At 47.7% G+C, this 11,581-nt stretch overlaps 1 long non-coding RNA gene across 1 annotated transcript; it reads left to right on the forward strand.

Moving 5' to 3' along the window:
- Positions 1-1,168: 1,168 nt before the first annotated feature.
- Positions 1,169-5,023, forward strand: LOC149872436 (uncharacterized). The gene is made up of 3 exons (XR_016440625.1): positions 1,169-1,277; positions 2,081-2,195; positions 4,995-5,023. It is a non-coding gene; the product is annotated as an uncharacterized LOC149872436 (long non-coding RNA).
- The last annotated feature ends 6,558 nt before the right edge of the window (positions 5,024-11,581 follow it).

Raw genomic sequence — 11,581 nt, forward strand, 5'->3', positions numbered from 1 at the left:
ATCCTTCTGGCTCTGGTGAGTTTGGGGATGAGGCCTCTCCTCTGCTGTGCTTTATTGCATGCACCGTCACTTTCCTACTGGCGCTTTGGCTGACGTGGTGAAAGCCCCTGGCATTTGGAGGCAGCTGCAAAACCAGAGGTAGACCCAGCATTACCAGGGCTCAGTTTGGTGTGTGTCTAACCATGAGCTTTGGTTGCGTGCATATGGTGTGCATCTAACCATGAGCTCACAAGATTGACTAGTCGTATGAGAATTAGTGTAGGGGGAAAGGCTCCCAGTCGGCTTGGTAATACATTGCCATCCCTGATTCAACCTGATACACTCACATGTCTTAGCAAGAACAGTAGGTGATTCCAGTTGGCCAACAAGGGAAAAATGCAACAGCTAGACTATGCCCAGCCCTGCCCAGTAGTTTATGGGGATGAACCATGCGTGATCAAGCAGTCCTTGTATTCCCGGGACCATTAGCTCTTCTTGATGCCAACAAGGCCAGCAGGCTAATCTCTTCCTCCTGAGGAGCGAGGGGATACAGCCAGGGATTTGCTGCCCTTGACTGGAAGGGTGAGCATCATGCATGTGGTCCCACTGAAATACAGCCGGGGGCCTGTACTCCAAAGCTGACTCCCCGAGTTTGACGCACAGCTGGAGTGGAGGAACTTCTCTAAACCTTCCCTAGAAGATTGAAAAACCTCAGCTTTGAGGTTCATTTTTGGCAGAGGATCAGTCCGAGACTGTTTGCACATCCCCATGAGAGAAGTGTGCATGACAGCAGTGAGAGATCATCAAAAGATGGCATCACCGCTTTTCCGTTGCTATGAAATACCGCTTTCCCCGCGGGGGTTTCAGTACATTTTGCTGCACTATTTAAGTGTTTTGTCTAGTTAAGATGTAATTTATAGCGCTAGATTTTTAATATTTGTGGTTATTACGTTCTTTGGGGAAAGTCACTGATATTGCTTTTTTCATTAAAAATGCATTTTATTAAAAGCTTACATTCAGCATGTAGTCCTACAGTGGAGAAATGCAGAGAACAAATCTCCCTGCCCTTCCCATCCCCTCCTCCCAGCCTCCCTCCCCATTATTGTAGGAGGAAACTGGAAGGCAGCTGAGCAAGTATGGGAATCCCAGAGATGGTGATGAAGAGGGCAGACCTTTGAAGACCAGTGCTCTTCTTCATATGGATTTCTTCTTTTCAGCTCCTGCCCTAACAAGCTGTGCGCTATGGCTACAGCACAAAGCATTGCACTCTCCCTGTAATGAATAATTATGCTGTCCAGGTAAGGCTAACACATTTTCCTTCTTTGTCTTTCCTTTTCTGGATGGATCTCCAAGAAGACAGTGCTACAGAATAGCTGCTTTCATCTCCTGGTGATTCTCTTTGGTTAGGGTGTTTTAAAGGGATTTTGACCAATTAGCTCAGTTTCTTGGCACTTGCATGCTCTGCTTCTGCTTAGGCTGAAATTGTGTGAGGCAGCTCCCTTTTGATCATTTCAGCTGGCAGCAGCAGGAGCACCAGCACAGACACACAGTTAAGGTCACAAATTTGCCCCGTATGGGAAACATGTAGTGCTGAGGCTGAGGCAGCTGATAAGGACAATTTTATGGCTATCTCAGCTATTCCTTCCTGTGCAGTGGCCTACTACTGGGGGCTCTTGTGGCAGGACACAACAGGAGGGATGTGGTATATGAGAAAGAGAGTATGAAGTAAAGACTGTTGGAAAATCTGATCCAGTGGCTGCAGGGATGTTTAATTTAAGTGAAATGGCAGGTGCTATAATGGGTCAGGAAGTTCCCACCCCTGTGGCAGAAAATGTGGCTTCTCCAAAATCTAACCCAGAAACCCTTAGCTTTTTTTGTAAATAATTTTGTTTCCCCTTTTTTAATAGAAAATAGTAAATAAAATATGGTCCAGGAACACTGTCACCATGCAATCCTAAACATCTGAAAAGGGACTAGAGGAATTACAGGGACTTTGGCCTATTAAATTCCATGTCAACATCACCATTAAACCTTGTTCTAAAGACATCAAAAATGAATGAAATGAAGATTTGAATTGTAACAGTACTTCTTATTCCTTTAGTATGGAGGGGAAATGTACTCTTTGATCTAAGCTGTTAATTGTCCTTTTCGTGCAAAGGACAAGTGGAGATGGGCTGGGACTGTTTGCTGAGGTGTGATCCTGAACACAAGGCAAGGTAAAGTGTACAAAAAGAGAGGAAATAACGGGAAAGAACAAGTGCTTTTCCTGTCTTTCTATCAGCCACAGCAATACCTGGAAAACTTAAGCCAGCATTGGGATGTTTTAAGACATTGCTTTTAGTGGCCCTTTCTGTCAAGGGCTCACAGCAGTATTGTTCGGATAATTCAGGCACTTTTTATAACTCAGAAAAGGAAGACAATAAATAATGTGAGGAAGGAAGAAGAGATTCAAGAAAAGGGGTAAGAGTGGGAAAATAAACTGCATATTCCAAGCCATGTTAAATATATGCTGAAGCAAGGAGAGATGGCACCTGGGTCCCCCTCTCTGGTCCTGCGTGGTGAAGATATCTTCCAACATTAGGGCCCCGAGGGCCCTATGGTGTCATAATGGATCTTGAGGTCTCAGGAAATGGAGCCTAACTGGCCCAGGCTAACATCCTGAGGGATAGCCAGCACGGGTTTGTGGCGGGTAGGTCTTGTTTGACCAATCTCATTTCCTTCTATGACCAGGTGACCTATCACCTGGACAAGGGAGAAGAGATTCATGTCATATATCTTGACTTCAAAAAAGCTTTTGATCTGGTATCCCATGATCACCTCTTGGCCAAACTGCCCAGTTGTGGCCTTGGCTCCACCACGATCCGCTGGCTGGGAAACTGGCTCCGTGGTCGGACCCAGAGGGTTGTGATTGATGGCAGTCACTCATCGTGGTGCCCTGTGACCAGTGGGGTCCCTCAAGGCTCTGTCCTGGGACCCATCCTGTTCAACATCTTCATTAACGATGTGGACATTGGAGTCAGGTGTGGACTGGCCAAGTTCACCGATGACACCAAACTTTGGGGCAAAGCATCCACGCCAGAAGATAGGCGGGTGATCCAGGCTGACCTGGACAAGCTCAGCAAACGGGCAGACGAGAACCTCATGGTGTTTAACACCGAAAAATGCAAGGTTCTCCACCTTGGGAGGAAAAACCTGCAGCATCCTTATAGGCTCGGCAGTGCTACATTGGCTAGCACTACAGAAGAAAGACTTGGGGGTCATCATTGACCACAAGATGAACATGAGCCTGCAATGCGATGCTGCGGCTAGTAAAGCGACCAAAACGCTGGCGTGCATCCATAGATGCTTCTCGAGCAAATCCCGGACGTCATTCTCCCCTTGTACTCGGCCTCGGTGAGGCCGCAGCTGGAGTACTGCGTCCAGTTTTGGGCTCCACAATTCAAAAAGGATGTGGAGAAGCTTGAGAGAGTCCAGAGGAGAGCCACGCGCATGATCAGAGGTCAGGAAAACAGATCTTACAATGATAGGCTGAGAGCCACGGGACTCTTTAGCCTGGAAAAGCGCAGGCTCAGGGGTGATCTGATGGCCACTTATAAGTTTCTCAGGGGTGACCACCAGGATCTGGGGGAACGTCTGTTCATCAGAGCGCCCCAAGGGATGACGAGGTCGAACGGTCACAAACTCCTGCAAGACCGTTTCAGGCTGGACATAAGGAAGAATTTCTTTCCTGTTCGAGCCCCCAAGGTCTGGAACAGTCTGCCAGCGGAGGTGGTTCAAGCACCTACATTGAACACCTTCAAGAGTAGATTGGATGCTTATCTTGCTGGGATCCTATGAGCCCAGCTGACTTCCTGCCCTTTGGGCAGGGGGCTGGACTCGATGATCTCCGGAGGTCCCTTCCAGCCCTGATGTCTATGAAATCTATGAAATCTACTCAGGTCCCTTCCGACCCTAGAAACTATGAAACTATAAAGCCTCCCAAAAGGAGCGGTGGGTAGAATTGACTATCCTTGCACTCAATCTCTCTGTATATATCTAATATAATAAAAGCCTAAGTCCATCTATCTGTCTGTCCGTAATGCTCTGAGGCCAACAGTGCATGTGCCACCAAGAGGGCGGGTGGTGATTGGCTGGCCCTGGCAGGCGCAGGCACAACTTTGCACCAGGGTTCAGGGCTGGGGGCGGAGGTGGTTGGGGCGAGGGAGCTGCTGTACCATGCCATGCCCTCCTGCACCCCCTGCCCCAACATGAACCAGCAGGAAGGGGAGAGCGGGTGGCAGTGACCCACCACTGCCACTGGGGGAAGGAGCATGAAGCGGGGTAGTGGAGCTGGAGCTACACCAGGCTGTTCCTGGCAGGGGGGTGGGGGGGAATGGGCTTTGTTCAGGCTGGGCTGGGTTGTGGGGCAATTGAATCCTGGTGGCTCCTCTAGGGGTGTGGGTGGGTGGCTCCCAATGCTGTGTGCACCACAGGGGACCTGAGGGAGAGGAAGCACATTTCCCCTGACATGGCTTCCCTGTTTCATGCTCCTGGATGACCCTCTGGGTTCTGATTGCCCCATGATCTGGCCCGGCTGGGCTGGTTTCCCATTCATGGGACAATTGGAGCTCGGCAACTCCTCCAGAGGTGAGGCATCGGGGAGCCAAGCGGGGGGGCACGTGGCTCCCTGTTCTGTGCCCAGGGGCAAGAGCGGGCTGCTGTTGCAGGCTGAGATCAGTCTCTGCTCTCTGATTTGTTGCCATTGCTTGGACAGCAGTGCAGCACAACACCATGTGAGTCCTGCCTCTGGGCAGGCTGGGCCATGAGGCACATGGTGCCACACCACTGTCAAAGCAGTGGCAGCAAGGCAGGGAACAGAGGCTGATCACAGCCTGCAGCTGCAGCCCGCCCTTGTCCCAAGCAGACTGGGCGGGGCCACGTGCCCCCCCCAGCTCCCTGGCACATGCCTCTGGAGGAGCCGCCAGTGTCCAACTGCCTCACAGCCCAGACCAATGTGTGTGTGTATTTTTTTACAGAGATGCCCTGCCCTGGCTCAACCAGAATGGAAACCACATTGTATCATGGGAAATGTAGTTGGCCTAGGGTCTGGCAGGATCTGCAAACTAAAACTGCAAAGTGAGTCACTACAGAGTTTGAAGCAAATATCTTTTAATGTTGAGCCAGCCAGAAACTAAATATTGTGACATTTCTCAATAACATTTTTTTGAATGTCATGGTTGATAAAGTCTATCTAGCTTTTTGTGTGTGTGTGTAAGAATAATGATAAAAATTAATGCTTCAATGCCAGGTTTTTTATTTTATTTTTTATTTTATTTTTAATTCTTTTTGTGGAGGAGGGAGTTGGAAATTCCCATTTTCAGTCAGCTCATAACATTGCACAGAGGAGTCACAGAAGGGATAGTTGCATGTCATTTATAACGAATGGTAACCTCATAGAACTGAGATGTCATTTGAATATTGCAGACCCTGACTGAAAGTAGAAATGGGCCAAGGTGAGACTGGGACTGGGCTAAGAAGCTCATACTGGTGGAGTGGATGGATGAGGGTGGAGTTGCCATCCAGAAGAGTGGACATCGCAGGAGAGATGTCTCAGCAAGTTCTGTCACTACAAGGCAAAATCCTGTGAGCACTAGAGTTGGGTTGGAAATTATTTTCCGTTCTAGGAAAACGTTGAAGTTCTGAAAAAAAGTCTTGTCCTATATTTTGTTAAAAAAAAATAAGACTCTAGAAGTTTTGTGTAAGAAAAATCTGAACTATTTCAGCTGGAGTCAATTGAAAAAAAATTGTTAAAAAGATTGTTTTTTGATTGTGACAATTACATTTCAAAAGGCTTTCTGAACAGAAAACTGGTTTTTTTTCAAGTTTCTAAGATGTCAAAATTGATACCTTGACACCCCAATTTTTTTTTAATGCTTAATCATAAAAGCTTACCCTTTTCCACTAAATAGTTTTGTTTTCAATGCACTGGCACTTGCAGATGAAATCATTCATGACCTAATGAATTCTTACAGGAATTTGTTATTTTTTTTTGCTCTGGACCTCAAATGCAGCCCAAAAGGAGATCTAAGAGAGACAGTTTGCAAACCTGTCCTGGACTCAGATTGCAACTGCCTTTAAGTTTGGGGCATGCTGGTCTTACCTCATCATAGGATGCTGTCCCATGGCCAAAAGGCAAGATGCACTTTTGACCTCAGCAGGTCAACATTTTGAATTTATTCTGGGAGGTTTCCAAAATGCCAATGTGCCTGTGATGTAACACAAACATGCCTACATACTTGCATGTATTGGTTATGGATTACAGTGCGTAGATTTTGTCAGGAAGGCAAATGCACATTACTATTACTTTTTAAAAACCCAGCGTACTACTGTATAAATTGGATTCAACATTTAATATTTATTTTAATGAATATGCTAGCATTTATCTCCCAGGTGATTCTCAACAGTCTCCTGGAGATTTATATCTAATTCCTGGAGACTCCAGGGCAATCCTGGAGGGTTGGCAACCCTGGACCAAAAGGCAAGATGCATGTTTGACCTCAGTCCAGCAACCTCCATCTTTGGAGGAATCACAGTACCTGCATGCTCTTCTTGCATCTCCTTACATCTCTCAGCACTAATGGGACTCTCTTGGCTTCCTACGGGCAACCAACTCCCTTCTTACCCTATGCCACACTACCTTAGTGGGGTGAGAAGACTCAGTCAGCTTAGGCATATTTGGCACTAGCCAGTTTGCATCCCCCCACACCCATTAAGGACTGTGGGTGTTCACAGGGACAGTCCTTGATCCTTGACATAGTTTCATTTCCTGTGTGCTTCCTTTCCATAGGCAGATTAATGCATGGTCCTGGGTCCAGGGGCCCCACCTTGGCATGGACAAAACCGGCGGTTGGGCTGGGTGTGCATAATATGGTTGACCGTGGCTGCTGGGCACCATTTGCTGGGTGCTGCTGCAGCTGAACTGACCTGTGGTAGGGCAATGGGCCATCCCCAGAGCTTGGTCCACACCACATGTGTCTGGTGGGCAGTGGCTCCACGTCCCTGGCTCCAACTGTGGGGCAGGGTGTGGGTCGGGGGAGCCCGGGCCATGGGGGGTAAGGGGAGGTGGGGGGAGCCTGGACCCAGGGCCCAAGTGAATCTTAATCTGCCCCTGTTCCTTCCAGCCTCCTTTGCTTGACTGTATCAGGAGTTAGTAGGAAATATGAACTCAGGGCATAGAAAATAATACACCCCTTCCTCATTCCCCACAGCCCACCAAGAGGTAAGAGCAAGCTGTAGGCCTTCTCCCTAGCCTAGAAGAGATAGGACTTGGGCACCCTCTCCTCCACCAGCCTGACACAAAGTTGCCATGAAACCTCAAGAGACATCATCCATTCTCTCAGCCAGCTATCTGCCTTCCAAGGGAAAGCTGGTCCTTTCCTTGCCCCACTTGTGAAGGGCTGCCTGGGCTAGGCTGCCGGCATTTGGTTTGTCCCTGTTTATCAGTGTCTTCTTCCACCTGCTGTCATTGCAGCCGAAGCTGATTGTGGCTTCTGTGGTTCTGTGGCCAACTCTTCCTCTGCCCCCCGTCTGCACTTCTTACTTGTGAAAAGCACTGCTTTGTGCACCAGGAACTCCAGTGCTCATGCTGGGTGAGACCCTCAGCTCATCTGACCTGGTGTGCTTCTGCTGGAGTCAGGGGACCAGCGGTGACTTGCCTTAACTGACCATTTCACTCAATGAGAGTGATTTGTTAAATGCTTATGTAGCCTTCTGCTTTAACTTTGTGAGAAGCTGTGAAGTAACAGCACTAATTAATGCAGTAATTGATATTTAATTCAGATAATTGGGTGATTCAATAGCAATAACATTCTTTTTTTTAACTGAGATGCCCATTCATTATGTAATGACTAAGTATACAAAAATGACAGAAGGTGATGTAGAGAAGCTGAATGGACAAACAAGAATATCAATAGTAAAAAATTATGTATGAACAAGATCTATGGGAGACTTATACACTCTCCTGTTTAGGATACAATGCCATGTCAAGATATTAATGCTAGGATGAGAGCTCCCTGCAGTCAGGGTACCTTCCTCTAAAGCACATATTGCTTTTTGTTGTCATCCAAGCTAATGGACATGATGGACTGCTGCTCCTATCCAGCACAGTATGTGGTACTTAACTTTATTGGGCAAAAAAAAAAAAAAAAAGAAGAGCAACAACTGGGTATCAAAAAAGACAAAATGAAAAGTAAACATTTGGGGAGTGAATATAGAGGGAAAATAACTTACTAAAGAATGACATACCTGATACCACTAAGCCCTTGGTTTCTATAGGGTCAGCAATGCCCTGCATGTTTAAAAGTGAAAACTCGAGTGTGCATTGCCACAGAGAGAACCTTGAATGGTAGGGTTCAAAGGCCATATTGTCTCATGGACTTCTCAATGAACCCTAGACATCTCTGGCTCAGGGTAGCTTTGGGTTTCCCCATTAGGGAAAGTATTCATGCCCACCTGGGCCAGGTACAGACATTACACTTTTACTGGTAGAAGTGATCAGAAGTTGGTCTATACCTGTAACAGAACCAGACATTTGGCATGCAAAACCAGTCTACACTAGGGCTGTGCAAAGCTTTGGATCATGATTCAGATTCAGAGATGATCTGGGAGATTCAGAGGCTGAATCTGAATCCAAATCAAATTGCTAGAAGCGTTAGGCTTTCTGAATTGATTCGGAGCTTCCGAATCGATTTGGAAAAGTTTCGGAAAAGATTCGGTGATTCAGAAATTTATCCATAGGATATAATGGGACTCAATGAAATATCTATAACTTTGTTGTTTTGGGCTGATTTGGATGAAACTTGCAGGGATTTAAATTATGTCACTTCTAGAAAACTGCAGAACTTAGATTCAGCTGTCTGGACCTAGCCCTGGTGTTTAAAATCTGAAAAAGGGCAATCATGGAAAGCCACACATGGACTTGGTATCAGCCTGAAAGTCTTGGAGAAGTTTTGTTTTAGAGACAGCTGGCATTGGCAGCTAGGTAGCTATGGCAGGGGAAACCATCAAAATTGTACTTTAGGTGCTATAGGGTAGTGCAGGTTCAATGAAACTGGAATGGAGGGAGGTGATGCATAATAGCACCAAAGTAAGCATCTTGGTGAGAGGGAGGCTCTTAACAGCACATGGAAGAGAACCAGTGGAGAGGAGACATTTGGCAGTGATTTGCAAAAAAAAAAGTGACTGATGGTTTATGAAAGATCAGCGACGCAGAGGAATGTGCTTTCAAATGCTGCCTATTATGTAAAGGCATATTTCACCAGAGTGCTCAGTTGTTTCATTTGATAGTATAAATTGAATCCCACAAAACCACTAAGCAGATATGCATATGATCTAAAGCAGCAGAAACAATGAATTATATTGTAGAAAGGGCCATCATTCTTCCAGTTTACGATGTTAGAACATTCTTCTGATTAAATTACCGTTTTGCAATTACTCTTTGTCCATATATTATCTTATATTTAATGGAGAAGGTGCATCTGTTCAGAATGGAATGATAGACTAGGGGAAGTTTATTTCTGTAACTATTTCTGGTGTTACTGAGCCACCCTTTTATTACCGGTACTATGGCCAGGAGCCCCTCCCAGTGCCAGAGCACAGGGGGCTTTCTTCTCCCCTGAATGCCATGCAGAGCTCAACCAGCAGTATCATATTTTAGTATTATAGGGTTAAAATGGGGCTGAAAGGGACCTTGTGAGGCATGGGTGACTGGTGCCTTCTGAGTTTGGGGGGGGACCTGATCACCGATGGCCAGTTGCTGACTGGGGGTGAAGTCCCCCAGCGGCCAATCACCAAGCCAACAGCGAAACTGAAAGTTGGATTCCCCCACTTCTCTAGGTGCCTATTCCAATGCTTGACCACCCCCAGAGTCAGAAATTTCCTCCTAATCTCCAACCTAAATTTCCCCTGCTACTGTGGTGGGCCAGTAGGGAGCGCTCCTGTGTTGAGCCGCCCACCTCCCTGTGCCCAACCACGTGCCAGGCTCCGAATGCCTCCCTAGGGGCACCTTATGTCCGGCCTGACCCCTTCCTCGAGCACATACGCTAGCCTGGGGCTAACGTCACTGCCACCACCCCAAGAATGGACTCACTCCCGGCCCTGTGTCCTCAGGGAAACACAGGCCTAATGTCCTACAGGTACTCGACCCAGTACAGGCACTTGGGGCACTTCCCCAAGTCTGGGGGCAAAAAGTACAGTCTCCCTTAGTCCGCAGACCTAAGGGGTCTCTTAGGCATAATTTAGACCCACCCCTCATTAAGTCTCCCTCACCAGTCACAAAGGAAGGCTTTATTGGTTACAGGGGGAGGGTGAAAATAGGGTACAAGATTGAGCAATATCCTAGAAATCCTAAAGAGCAAACAGTGTGGCTGAGGTAGCCTTTTGATCCCGCATCTGGGTTACTGCCAGCTAGAGATCTATCAGATCTCGAGTAGCGTACTCACACACTTCATCCGGGGGCTGGTGAGATCCTTTGTAGCATCCGGCTGTTCCTGGGTCATGAGTTTTTGGGGGAGAGGGCCCTTTCAGATGTTTATGCTCTTCTGAGTCCCCCCCCATGGCTCCAGCCTCACCTCATGGCCGAAGAGGCCGCCTCCTCGCCCGTCCTAACTTATATAGCCCCCGTGACCTCATTCACCTGGTCTGGTGGAGGCCACCCCCGGTTGGCTGTCAGCCAACCAATTTGAAATACATCACCTGTTACCGGGCAGATCCCAGCCCACCAGGTTGATGCCCCTCACCCGGGTACCAGTCCCGTAGGCAGAGGGAGCAGGTTCCCCCCCCCTCAGGACTGCAGCCAGCTCAAGTTCCCTAAAGAGACAGGGCAAGGGTGCGGTCCCCTCTGCTGAGCCCACCCGACTCAAATGGTCACAGCACAGAGATTTTGTCACACTGTGACAGGGCAGAGATTTTGGGGAGAAACCAAGGTGGCTTTCTGCCACACTACAGCTTGAGACCCTCATTCCTAGCCCTGTCCCCTACAGCCACAGAGAAAAGCCTATCTCCATCCTCTCTGTGATTGTCCTTCAAGTATTTGAAGACTGTTATCAAATCCCACTCCCTGCCCTCAGTCATTCTCCTCTAGTCTAACTAACCCTCACTCTTTCACCTTTCCCTCATAAATTTTGTATCCCAGGCCCCTGATCATTTTTGTGTCCCTGCGCTGGACTTTTTCTAAACTGTCCACCTCCTTTTTGAATGCAGGGCACAAAACTGGACGCAGGACTCCAGGTGAGGTCTCACCAGAGCTGAAGAGAGGTGAAGCATCATTTCCCTTGATTTGGAAGTGACGCTCCTGTTAATGCAACCAGGGTGTTCTTGGCTTTTTTTGGCAATTCTTTGTTCCTATTCAGCATATGGTCCACCATAACCCCCATGTCAGAGAAATTTGCTCTGTGTGTGCTGCCAAGACAGAAGGTGCCAGGCATGCGCCATGGCGACGGGCCTTGCAAGTGCCCTTTTCACGACCTGTCGGCCTGTCACTCAGGCCTGACCTAGTTTTTCTCTGGCGCAGACTCAGTTGCCTCACAGAGCTTGCAGCTGGGCATGCTCAGAGACTAACTGGCAT

The sequence above is a fragment of the Crocodylus siamensis genome, chromosome 2 (assembly GCF_052110815.1).
Source record: "Crocodylus siamensis isolate JL-2025a chromosome 2, ASM5211081v1, whole genome shotgun sequence".
NCBI lineage: Eukaryota > Metazoa > Chordata > Crocodylia > Crocodylidae > Crocodylus > Crocodylus siamensis.